The 12,677-nt window shown below is 39.4% G+C and overlaps 1 protein-coding gene across 1 annotated transcript in view; it reads right to left on the bottom strand.

Moving 5' to 3' along the window:
• Positions 1-4,773, bottom strand: part of LOC115208391 (calcium-regulated heat stable protein 1) — a 25,957-nt gene extending 21,184 nt beyond the window's left edge. The window contains exon 1 of the mRNA XM_029776421.1: positions 4,546-4,773. The gene's annotated coding sequence lies outside the window, so the exon portion shown is untranslated. The remainder of the gene's footprint in view (positions 1-4,545) is intronic.
• Positions 4,774-12,677: the final 7,904 nt, after the last annotated feature.

Genomic DNA, 12,677 nt, shown 5'->3' with positions numbered 1-12,677 from the left:
TATGTTCTCATGTTCTGAGCAAGGAACTTAAACGTTAGCTTTTTTACATGGCACATATTGCACTTTTACTTTCTTCTCCAACACTTTGTTTTTGCATTATTTAAACCAAATTGAACATGTTTCATTATTTATTTGAGGCTAAATTGATTTTATTGATGTATTATATTAAGTTAAAATAAGTGTTCATTCAGTATTGTTGTAATTGTCATTATTACAAATAAATAAAACCGGCCGATTAATTGGTATCGGCTTTTTTTGGTCCTCCAATAATCGGTATCGGCGTTGAAAAAAATCATAATCGGTCGACCTCTAGGTCTACAGAACACTAGCCTTCTAGAACCATTCATATTGACAATAGAACACTAGCCTTCTAGAACCATTCATATTGACAATAGAACACTAGTCTACAGAACACTAGCCTTCTAGAACCATTCATATTGACAATAAAACACTAGCCTTCTAGAACCATTCATATTGACAACAGAACACTAGCCTTCTAGAACCATTCATATTGACAATAGAACACTAGTCTACAGAACACTAGCCTTCTAGAACCATTCATATTGACAATAAAACACTAGCCTTCTAGAACCATTCATATTGACAACAGAACACTAGCCTACAGAACACTAGCCTTCTAGAACCATTCATATTGACAATAGAACACTAGCCTACAGAACACTAGCCTTCTAGAACCATTCATATTGACAACAGAACACTAGTCTACAGAACACTAGCCTTCTAGAACCATTCATATTGACAATAAAACACTAGCCTTCTAGAACCATTCATATTGACAACAGAACACTAGCCTACAGAACACTAGCCTTCTAGAACCATTCATATTGACAATAGAACACTAGCCTACAGAACACTAGCCTTCTAGAACCATTCATATTGACAACAGAACACTAGTCTACAGAACACTAGCCTTCTAGAACCATTCATATTGACAATAAAACACTAGCCTTCTAGAACCATTCATATTGACAACAGAACACTAGCCTTCTAGAACCATTCATATTGACAATAGAACACTAGCCTTCTAGAACCATTCATATTGACAATAGAACACTAGCCTTCTAGAACCATTCATATTGACAATAGAACACTAGTCTACAGAACACTAGCCTTCTAGAACCATTCATATTGACAATAGAACACTAGTCTACAGAACACTAGCCTTCTAGAACCATTCATATTGACAATAGAACACTAGTCTTCTAGAACCATTTATATTGACAATAGAACACTAGCCTACAGAACACTAGCCTTCTAGAACCATTCATATTGACAATAGAACACTAGTCTACAGAACACTAGCCTTCTAGAACCATTCATATTGACAATAGAACACTAGTCTACAGAACACTAGCCTTCTAGAACCATTCATATTGACAATAGAACACTAGCCTTCTAGAACCATTCATATTGACAATAGAACACTAGTCTACAGAACACTAGCCTTCTAGAACCATTCATATTGACAATAGAACACTAGCCTTCTAGAATCATTCATATTGACAATAGAACACTAGTCTACAGAACACTAGCCTTCTAGAACCATTCATATTGACAATAGAACACTAGTCTACAGAACACTAGCCTTCTAGAACCATTCATATTGACAATAGAACACTAGTCTTCTAGAACCATTTATATTGACAATAGAACACTAGTCTACAGAACACTAGCCTTCTAGAACCATTCATATTGACAATAGAACACTAGCCTTCTAGAACCATTCATATTGACAACAGAACACTAGCCTTCTAGAACCATTCATATTGACAATAGAACACTAGCCTTCTAGAACCATTCATATTGACAATAGAACACTAGCCTTCTAGAACCATTCATATTGACAATAGAACACTAGTCTACAGAACACTAGCCTTCTAGAACCATTCATATTGACAATAGAACACTAGTCTTCTAGAACCATTTATATTGACAATAGAACACTAGTCTACAGAACACTAGCCTTCTAGAACCATTCATATTGACAATAGAACACTAGCCTTCTAGAACCATTCATACTGACAACAGAACACTAGCCTTCTAGAGCCATTCATATTGACAATTGAACACTAGCCTTCTAGAACCATTCATATTGACAATATAACACTAGTCTACAGAACATTAGCCTTCTAGAACCATTCATATTGACAATAGAACACTAGTCTACAGAACACTAGCCTTCTAGAACCATTCATATTGACAATAGAACACTAGTCTACAGAACACTAGCCTTCTAGAACCATTCATATTGACAATAGAACACTAGCCTTCTAGAACCATTCATATTGACAACAGAACACTAGCCTTCTAGAACCATTCATATTGACAATAGAACACTAGCCTTCTAGAACCATTCATATTGACAATAGAACACTAGTCTACAGAGCACTAGCCTTCTAGAACCATTCATATTGACAATAGAACACTAGTCTTCTAGAACCATTTATATTGACAATAGAACACTAGTCTACAGAACACTAGCCTTCTAGAACCATTCATATTGACAATAGAACACTAGTCTACAGAACACTAGCCTTCTAGAACCATTCATATTGACAATAGAACACTAGTCTTCTAGAACCATTTATATTGGCAATAGAACACTAGCCTACAGAACACTAGCCTTCTAGAACCATTCATATTGACAATAGAACACTAGTCTACAGAACACTAGCCTTCTAGAACCATTCATATTGACAACAGAACACTAGCCTTCTAGAACCATTCATATTGACAATAGAACACTAGCCTTCTAGAACCATTCATATTGACAATAGAACACTAGTCTACAGAACACTAGCCTTCTAGAACCATTCATATTGACAATAGAACACTAGTCTACAGAGCACTAGCCTTCTAGAACCATTCATATTGACAATAGAACACTAGTCTTCTAGAACCATTTATATTGACAATAGAACACTAGTCTACAGAACACTAGCCTTCTAGAACCATTCATATTGACAATAGAACACTAGTCTACAGAACACTAGCCTTCTAGAACCATTCATATTGACAATAGAACACTAGTCTACAGAACACTAGCCTTCTAGAACCATTCATATTGATAATAGAACACTAGCCTTCTAGAACCATTCATATTGACAACAGAACACTAGCCTTCTAGAGCCATTCATATTGACAATAGAACACTAGCCTTCTAGAACCATTCATATTGACAACAGAACACTAGCCTTCTAGAGCCATTCATATTGACAATAGAACACTAGCCTTCTAGAACCATTCATATTGACAATATAACACTAGTCTACAGAACATTAGCCTTCTAGAACCATTCATATTGACAATAGAACACTAGTCTACAGAACACTAGCCTTCTAGAACCATTCATATTGACAATAGAACACTAGTCTTCTAGAACCATTTATATTGGCAATAGAACACTAGCCTACAGAACATTAGCCTTCTAGAACCATTCATATTGACAATAGAACACTAGTCTACAGAACACTAGCCTTCTAGAACCATTCATATTGACAATAGAACACTAGCCTTCTAGAACCATTCATATTGACAATAGAACACTAGCCTTCTAGAACCATTCATATTGACAATAGAACACTAGCCTTCTAGAACCATTCATATTGACAATAGAACACTAGCCTTCTAGAACCATTCATATTGACAATAGAACACTAGCCTTCTAGAACCATTCATATTGACAATAGAACACTAGCCTTCTAGAACCATTCATATTGACAATAGAACACTAGCCTTCTAGAACCATTCATATTGACAATAGAACACTAGTCTTCTAGAACCATTCATATTGACAATAGAACACTAGCCTTCTAGAACCATTCATATTGACAATAGAACACTAGCCTTCTAGAACCATTCATATTGACAACAGAACACTAGCCTTCTAGAACCATTCATATTGACAATAGAACACTAGCCTTCTAGAACCATTCATATTGACAATAGAACACTAGCCTTCTAGAACCATTCATATTGACAATAGAACACTAGTCTTCTAGAACCATTCATATTGACAATAGAACACTAGTCTACAGAACACTAGCCTTCTAGAACCATTCATATTGACAATAGAACACTAGTCTACAGAACACTAGCCTTCTAGAACCATTCATATTGACAACACTCAACAGAAGAAAACTGGGATTACACCAGTCTTTGACTCTTAAACCCCCCCCCTAAACTACCCCGCCCCCACGCAACCCACTCCCGCCCTAACTTCCAACTACAAATATTTAAACCAAAAAATATGCTTCACTTCGTTTTGAATCCCAATCAGTTAATCATGAATGTGTATGTTTTAGACTTAATTATGAAAAATCTATGTAAAATAGCCAACTACAGTTATTTTGATTGTATCGAGCGACTGCACTGATTTTCATTCGACTGTGTTAATAATGTAGGCTAACAGCGTAACTGTTTCTAAATGCTGTACGATATAAATGCTGTACGCATTATATGAATGGCGTTAATTAATCAATCATGTTTGCGCAATGCTTTGAAGTAAAGCGCGTCACCACTCACCTTTTCTGAACTTTTCCGTGGAGGAAACAAAAACACTTTCCTTTTGAGGTCGAGCAGCAGATAAAACTAACTCCCTACAGTCTGAGATTGGAATCAGTCAATTCGTAACCTTTTCTCACAACAAAACACTTATCTGGGAGAATAGATGGGACATGTGAAGAACACGACAGCAGTGACGCTGGGTTTGTTTCTCCGTTCTTTTCGGTGCGAGTCCCGATGGGCGGGACCCACTAGCTTTCATCTACCGATGACGTCATCATGGAGTGGACTACTCATTACCGTAACTCCCCGAAGAGATCTGAATCTAAACCCCCACAACGGAGATACATGGCTTCAGTAGCACTCGATATTGATCGTCCAGCTCTCCATGCGGCACGTTAGGACGCCAAACAATTGTCTCCAAGTGCAAAAGCCTTTACCTTACGCAACATGAGCCTACAGTAAAGGATTGACTTTACCAAAAGATCTAGGAACAGATTACCAGGCCATTGGTCGAGTTCCTGTCTCACTACATTGCAGACACATGCCAGATTTTACAACGTCTGGATTTTTTATTTTATTTGACCTTTATTTAACTGGGCAAGTCTGTTAATAACAAATTCTTATTTTCATGACGGCCTACCCCGGTCAAACCCTCACCAGGACTGACTTTGGGAAACCCAGCTTTAACCTACCATTAGGGTAACAGTTTGCCCATTCCCCTAATATTTTTATTTAACTGACTTGCCTTGTTAAATAAAAAAATTAGGGGAATGAGCAAACTGTTACACTGTGGGCTACAACACTAGAAATACCATTAGAGGAATGGACAAACTGTTACACTGTGGGCTACAACACTAGAAATACCATTAGAGGAATGGACAAACTGTTACACTGTGGGCTACAACACTAGAAATACCATTAGAGGAATGGACAAACTGTTACACTGTGGGCTACAACACTAGAAATACCATTAGAGGAATGGACAAACTGTTACACTGTGGGCTACAACACTAGAAATACCATTAGAGGAATGGACAAACTGTTACACTGTGGGCTACAACACTAGAAATACCATTAGAGGAATGGACAAACTGTTACACTGTGGGCTACAACACTAGAAATACCATTAGAGGAATGGACAAACTGTTACACTGTGGGCTACAACACTAGAAATACCATTAGAGGAATGGACAAACTGTTACACTGTGGGCTACAACACTAGAAATACCATTAGAGGAATGGACAAACTGTTACACTGTGGGCTACAACACTAGAAATACCATTAGAGGAATGGACAAACTTCAAGTGGGTGGTAATCACTAGGAACCAAACGGAAGCCAACATGCCAAAACAGGGAGGGACTAACCTGTGATGTATTCATTTGTGCACACAGCAGTAAAAATGTCTTGCAACAAGAATGAGTTTTTATTGGACAAATTCACAGAGGTCACTCCCCATTCCATCTCGTTTGCTTCCATTTTGGGAAGTGGGAATTTTCCACATACGATTGGAGGTGGTTTGTGAACTCTAGAATTTGTTTGCAAGCATGATATCTGTACAAAACACTAACATGCCCTAACAAACAAAAACACTCTAACGTGTCCTAACAAACAAAAACACTCTTATGTGTCCTAACAAACAAAAACACTCTTACGTGCCCTAACAATCAAAACCCTCTAACGTGCTCAAACAATCAAAGGACTAACATGCCCTAACAAACAACACAATAACATGCCCTAACAAACAACACAATAACATGCCTTAACAAACAACACAATAACATGCCCTAACAAACAACACAATAACATGCCTTAACAAACAACACACTAACATGCCCTAACAAACATAACATGCCCTAACAAACAACACACTAACATGCCCTAACAAACAACACAATAACATACCCTAACAAACATAACATGCCCTAACAAACAACACAATAACATGCCTTAACAAACAACACAATAACATACCCTAACAAACATAACATGCCCTAACAAACATAACATGCCCTAACAAACATAACATGCCCTAACAAACAACACAATAACATGCCTTAACAAACAACACAATAACATACCCTAACAAACAACACACTAACATGCCCTAACAAACAACACAATAACATACCCTAACAAACAACACACTAACATGCCCTAACAAACAACACACTAACATACCCTAACAAACATAACATGCCCTAACAAACAACACAATAACATGCCTTAACAAACAACACAATAACATACCCTAACAAACAACACACTAACATGCCCTAACAAACAACACACTAACATGCCCTAACAAACATAACATGCCCTAACAAACATAACATGCCCTAACAAACAACACACTAACATGCCCTAACAAACAACACACTAACATACCCTAACAAACAACACACTAACATGCCCTAACAAACAACACAATAACATGCCCTAACAAACAACACACTAACATGCCCTAACAAACAACACACTAACATGCCCTAACAAACAACACAATAACATGCCCTAACAAACAACACACTAACATGCCCTAACAAACATAACTCAATCAAGCTGTTGGTACAAACGTTTAACATTGGGGTTTGTGTGTGTGTGTGTGTGTGTGTGTGTGTGTGTGTGTGTGTGTGTGTGTGTGTGTGTGTGTGTGTATATGTCTGTTGATAATATGTGATGATATAAACCAGAGGAACAGGAGCTGTGAAGACCAGATGCAGGAAACAGGACACGGTTGGATTCAAACTAAACCAGATGCAGGAAACAGAACACGGTTGTATTCAAACTAAACCAGATGCAGGAAACAGGACAAGGTTGTATTCAAACTAAACCAGATGCAGGAAACAGGACATGGTTGTATTCATTAGGCACCAAACAGAAGCAAACAGTGAAGGACTACCTGAACTTATCCAGTAGGAAACACTCGATTTCATTACAAAGCATTTTCTGTTGCAAAACACTTTGCTACAGTTTCCTAGTGTGCACAAATGAATATACCATGGGACAGGGTCATATTCATTAGGAATCAAACAGAATGAATACACCACAGGACAGGGTCATATTGTAATGGAAATCATATGATTAAAGGTTTGACTAAATGATATCACTCAGAAACCATTTAACCTGTTGAAATGTATTTGAAATAAGGCTATAATAATGGGTTAAAAACTATATTCCAATACTGTGTGAATAAGACACTGTTAAAATGAGCAGGGCAGAGTTGATAAGACGACCTTGGGAAAGGAACAGGAGAAGAAGCCTCCCTACGTTAGGGAGAGAAACAACGGCCTGGGAACGGCTAGTTGGCAGGAGATCAGAAGACAGGTAGCAAGGTTGATAAGGAATGTATGTGTACTGTGGAAAAATACAGCCGCCTAAAGCGGGGTGGAGTTCTCTACTGATGTAAGTGTGTGTGTGTGTGTGTGTGTGAGAATATAAAAGGCTTTGTACATTGTATGAATTTGAGAGCTCTCATAAATAAACGTTTTGACCCTTGTAGGCTGGCTATCCGTCTGCTTAATTCAACCAGAATCTTACACACTCTGGGGGGGCGGGGGGGGGGGGGGGGGGCGGACTGAGTAGTTTAATTGAAGTTCGGTTTAAGAACATTGATAACTTAATTCACATAACACATGTTCACTAGGAAACAAACAGAATGAATACACCACAGGACAGGGTCATGTTCATTAGGAAACAAACAGAATGAATACACCACAGGACAGGGTCATGTTCATTAGGAAACAAACAGAATGAATACACCACAGGACAGGGTCATGTTCATTAGGAAACAAACAGAATGAATACACCACAGGACAGGGCCATGTTCATTAGGAAACAAACAGAATGAATACACCACAGGACAGGGCCATGTTCACTAGGAAACAAACAGAATGAATACACCACAGGACAGGGTCATATTCATTAGGAAACAAACAGAATGAATACACCACAGGACAGGGCCATGTTCACTAGGAAACAAACAGAATGAATACACCACAGGACAGGGTCATATTCATTAGGAAACAAACAGAATGAATACACCACAGGACAGGGTCATATTCATTAGGAAACAAACAGAATGAATACACCACAGGACAGGGTCATATTCATTAGGAAACAAACAGAATGAATACACCACAGGACAGGGTCATATTCATTAGGAATCAAACGGAAGCAAACAGGCTGAAACGACCTGAACATGTCTAATAAGAAACGCTCGTTTTCTGTTGTAAAGCGTTTTGCTAAGGTGTGCTACTAATGAACACGACCCAGGTGTGTGAAGACGTGAAGGGGGACATTAGACTGCACTACTTCCATTAAACAGCAGAGGGCGCCACAACAGTTTTACCATTGGTTGGGGAAAGGGTTGTACAGTGTAGTACACCTATCAGTATACACAGCAATATATATAGCTATCAGGGTGGAGCTCTATTTCAATTCACTAAGTAAACCAAACTCCAAATGTTCTTTATTGAAATGCATTGAAGACAATTGGAACTGGAAGGTCAGTGTACATCCTCAACTGACTGGAATTTAAAAAGTGATTTGACCCCAACCCTGGTAACCTCTACATGATAGAAAAGTGATTCATTTCTGTAACACAGAATATTAACATGAACGTGCTACTGGATACATGTAATGTGTATTCTGCGTCATCGTGTCTAGTACTCCCCATCTGAACGGTTATATTTGGTCTGGATAAAGGTGTATTGGAACCATGGCCGCAGGTGAACTTGAAAAAGTGCTTTCTCATTCACAACGGAGAAAAGGATCAATTTGAAGTTCTAGTCAAATCAGCTAGAACGATACAAGGTCGTCCCTTATTGAAAAACCAAACTTATTGAAAAACTCAAGGCAAGACAATGTAGTGAAAAGACTTACTTAACAAACCAAATAAAAGGGATCTTTCCTGTCCCTGTCCATATAGAAGACAACAAATCAACAGAAAGAAATAAGCACAAACATATATATATATATATATATTAAATAGAAAACCAGCTCAAGATGCAATCACAGACATTAGTTTAAAAACCATCCATTCTTCTGCTGTGGAAAAAAAGGACATTATATATTTTGTATTTACACTACCTACAACCAGATGAACTACACCCCAAATGGAACCCCATTCCCTATGTAGTGCACTACTTTTAACCAGAGCCCTGAATGGCTAACCCTCTGTGGTTACGGTCTATAGCAGTGCACTACGTAGGGAATAGGGTGCCATTTGGGACACACTCACTGCCTCTTAAGACACAAACGTGACCTGCGTGCACATCCACGTTTTGGATGAAGGCTGTCAAGCACAATAAAAAATAAAAAACACCTGATCAAATTATATTTTCAGTGGAACAATAGTGTCTCGATTCAAAATGGCAACCTATTCCCTATATAGTGCATTACTGTTGACCAGAGCTCTACATTGGTTTGTGGTCAAAAGTAGTGGACAAATTCAGGAACTGGGCTCCATTTGGTGTTCAGCCAGTTTCTACGAGACCCACTCTGTTCCATTTCATCAACAGGGGAAGGTTCCCAGACCCTGATTAATGGTTCCTGTTTTCATAGCGCAAAAAATATTGTGCAAAATTGAAAAATTACAGTAAACCTCATTATAATCTCGCAGTAAGATTTAATTTGAAACTTTTCTTCAACAATACGCGTTATAAAAAGAGGCGATTGCTTCACTAGAGTTCAGTAAACTGAGCGATGCCTTAATAGACGTCTCTTTACCGTACATTTTGCACATTGCTTTTGCACTATAAAAATGTGGCTCTAATGCTGCTATTGATGAGAATACATCTCAATTTAGGATCCGTGTTCAGACTGAGTTGTTTCTTCTAAAATCAGACTGGTCAATCAGTTAACTGGATCTGTGTCCAGACTGAGTTGTTTCTTCTAAAATCAGACTGGTCAATCAGTTAACTGGATCTGTCTCCAGACTGAGTTGTTTCTTCTAAAATCAGACTGGTCAATCAGTTAACTGGATCTGTCTCCAGACTGAGTTGTTTCTTCTAAAATCAGACTGGTCAATCAGTTAACTGGACCTGTGTCCAGACTGAGTTGTTTCTTCTAAAATCAGACTGGTCAATCAGTTAACTGGATCTGTGTCCAGACTGAGTTGTTTCTTCTAAAATCAGACTGGTCAATCAGTTAACTGGATCTGTGTCCAGACTGAGTTGTTTCTTCTAAAATCAGACTGGTCAATCAGTTAACTGGATCTGTGTCCAGACTGAGTTGTTTCTTCTAAAATCAGACTGGTCAGTTAACTGGTGCTATCAACACTACATTCAGTATTACCTCAATACACCCTCCTGTTTAAAGATGTTATCTAGACACCTAGTAGCGTTGCAGAACTCCGTTAACTTTCTCAAAGTTCCATGGTATTTAACAAATCCTAGTTGGACGATTCCCGTATTTCCTGTTTATCCGGTCGTTATTCCAGGAATCGTCCAACCAGGATTTCTGGAAAACTTTGGGAGTGTTGGGAAAGTTAGAGAAATTCTGTAACCCTATACACACACTGCTCTTTAAAACCTTATCCACAAACGGTCTTACTTATCTACACCTCGGTTCAGTCCCAAATAGCACCCTATTCCCTATATAGTGCACTACATTTGACTCGACACACTACACACACACACATACATATATTTGGGGTATTGGGAGAATCTCACAGAGGGAGCAACTTCTACCATGTTATATTGTTTAATCTCTTAATACAAACAGGCAGACATACAAATCTAATGTCAGCTATGTTAAACATCTGGATTAAAACCAGACTGTCTGGTTGTCTACATGACCAGCAGAATGACAGACAGCCCTGAAGGGGACAGACAGACAGCAGGGTTTCAGGTCAAAACCCATTTCAGATCAAAATTAGGTCAGGAAGGGCACAATTCAGACTTGAGATAAAGTTGACTAAACATGGACTTCAGTAAAACAAAAAAATGGATTTACTGTAAGTCTACTTATCTCAAGTCTGAATCGGACCCAAAGTGAACTGAAAGTCAATCGGGGAGGAATCCTAGTCCTTGAGATCTCTGTGCACACTTAAAGTAGACTTCCGTGTAGATCATACATTGATGTCAATGGAAGATTTGTGTGAAAATGTGAGTGCTGATCTCAACTCAGGATTCAGGATTTCAATGATTGTATTTAAATAACAAAAGTATTTTTCTATGTGGATTCTGATTATTGGCAAATAGCATTTCAAATTGTCTGAACTGAAACCAGAGTTGACCCCAATCCTACTGAATCTAAACCCGGTCCAGTTGAAACCAGAGTTGACCCCAAGCCTACTGAATCTAAACCCAGTCCACACCATTCCAGTGAATAAGGTAACACTCAATCCCTGTATTTCAATGCATTTTCCCACGATAGTAAAGAAAAGGTGAACGGCATCTACATGTGTTGACCCTCCACTACACCACTGGCTCAGACAGTACAGTGAGGACAGGGCAGCTACTGACAGGGTATATATATATATATATATTAGAGGATATATGTAATGTACAGCTATAATACATCGTCTCTATATGAGCTGTAGGACAGGATAGGACAGCTAGGGAGAGATGAGACGCTTGCTGGGAGGCTTGGTTAGGTTTGGTGGGCTGGGAGGTTTGGTTTGGTGGGCTGGGAGGCTTGGTTTGGTTTGGTGGGCTGGGAGGTTTGGTTTGGTTTGGTGGGCTGGGAGGTTTGGTTTGGTGGGCTGGGAGGCTTGGTTTGGTTTGGTGGGCTGGGAGGTTTGGTTTGGTGGGCTGGGAGGCTTGGTTTGGTTTGGTGGGCTGGGAGGCTTGGTTTGGTGGGCTGGGAGGCTTGGTTTGGTTTGGTGGGCTGGGAGGCTTGGTTTGGTGGGCTGGGAGGCTTGGTTTGGTTTGGTGGGCTGGGAGGTTTGGTTTGGTTTGGTGGGCTGGGAGGTTTGGTTTGGTGGGCTGGGAGGCTTGGTTTGGTGGGCTGGGAGGCTTGGTTTGGTTTGGTGGGCTGGGAGGCGTGGTTTGTAGGGTCTGGGCGGCTTGGTTTGGTGGGCTGGGAGGCTTGGTTTGGTTTGGTGGGCTGGGAGGCTTGGTTTGGTGGACTGGGAGGCGTGGTTTGGTGGGCTGGGAGGCTTGGTTTGGTGGGCTGGGAGGCTTGGTTTGGTTTGGTGGGCTGGGA

Source organism: Salmo trutta, chromosome 1 (genome assembly GCF_901001165.1).
Source record: "Salmo trutta chromosome 1, fSalTru1.1, whole genome shotgun sequence".
In the NCBI taxonomy this organism is placed as follows: domain Eukaryota; kingdom Metazoa; phylum Chordata; class Actinopteri; order Salmoniformes; family Salmonidae; genus Salmo; species Salmo trutta.
Note: the sequence above shows the minus strand (reverse complement) of the source record. Positions and strands in the feature narration are given on the sequence as shown.